This window comes from Apteryx mantelli, chromosome 5, assembly GCF_036417845.1.
Source record: "Apteryx mantelli isolate bAptMan1 chromosome 5, bAptMan1.hap1, whole genome shotgun sequence".
In the NCBI taxonomy this organism is placed as follows: Eukaryota; Metazoa; Chordata; class Aves; order Apterygiformes; family Apterygidae; genus Apteryx; species Apteryx mantelli.
The window spans coordinates 40,201,684-40,202,810 of record NC_089982.1 but is presented as its reverse complement, the minus strand read 5'-3'; the positions used below and the strand labels follow the sequence as shown (position 1 = coordinate 40,202,810).

Sequence of the window (1,127 nt, the reverse complement as noted above, 5' to 3'; positions counted from 1 at the left end):
GTTTGAAAACTGCTTCCTTAAAGGAACAATTTTGAGATCTGTTTGTTTTATATTTTTAAAAAGCATTTTACACTTGTGCTTGCCATTTATCAGTTATTACTGATAGTCCTCTCTCTGTACATATCTTATGAACACAATTGTACAAAAGTAGAGATACATATGAACCAAATCTTTGGATCGTAAATCCCTGCACTTCAGAGTTAAGAGGAACTGGACTCCAAATCAGCACCTATCTGACTCCCATGAGGTGGTATGAAGTACCACTCTAACACAGAATATCCTTGATCTTTAGAGTTCAAAATGTGTATTTGAGCATTAACAGCTTCGGCTCATCTATAGAAAGAACTGTTGAACAGATTCAAATGAGCTGGGGATGGCGACACTGCCAAAAACTAATACACTGACCCAACCTTGACAGTGTCCTTTTAGATTTAAGACTGTTTAGAACCCAACTGCAGCTAGTAAAATTAATGGAACAACTTGCAAATAAAACCATAGAAAAAAGTTTATTTCAAATGTCAAGCATTGCCAAGTAATTTGATATTAACACCAAATGTTAAAGAATAGGATATACAGCAAAGTTTTAATAACAATATTAAATTACAAGTTTTGAACCTTTTAATTATTATTTATTTTTTCTCTTCTCAGCATTACATATTTGGCTTTGAAAAATATGGAATTGATGTCTTAAGCCTTATTTTGATATTCCACTTCCCCGCAGTCTAAATTCCTTTTTTTTCTTTTTCTTGTTTGTCATATTCAACCATTATGGAAGCAAAATTATTTAAAAGCCAGTTTTTGTTTGTGAAAATACCTAAAAATATTTTTTTCATTTTAAATGTTTTTTTTTCTTATAAAACATGTCACATCTTGATGCAATTGATGTCAAGTGTGCTTAAGTCAGTATGAACCAAGGGACTAACAACAGTGGCTGCAGAAACTGGTGTGTTGCCTGTACAACGACTTCAGTTAGATTACAGTACTTCCATGTTAGCTGTGCATGTCAGTCAAGCTTCATCTTGAACTTGTGTAGAAAATGGTGTTGTGTTTTGAACTAAGCATTCATTACAATCCAAGATGAACTCCACAAATATAAGAATTCTTGGCTGAAAGAGAAGTCTTCAAGA

General features: G+C 32.9%; 1 protein-coding gene across 4 annotated transcripts in view; it reads right to left on the bottom strand.

The window, feature by feature from the left end:
• Window positions 1–491: 491 nt before the first annotated feature.
• The window catches only part of GRIA2 (glutamate ionotropic receptor AMPA type subunit 2), a 96,000-nt gene continuing 95,364 nt past the window's right edge, over window positions 492–1,127 (bottom strand). For all 4 annotated transcript variants that reach the window (XM_067297853.1, XM_067297848.1, XM_067297850.1 and 1 more), the window contains one exon: window positions 492–1,127. This exon is cut by the window's right edge. The gene's annotated coding sequence lies outside the window, so the exon portion shown is untranslated.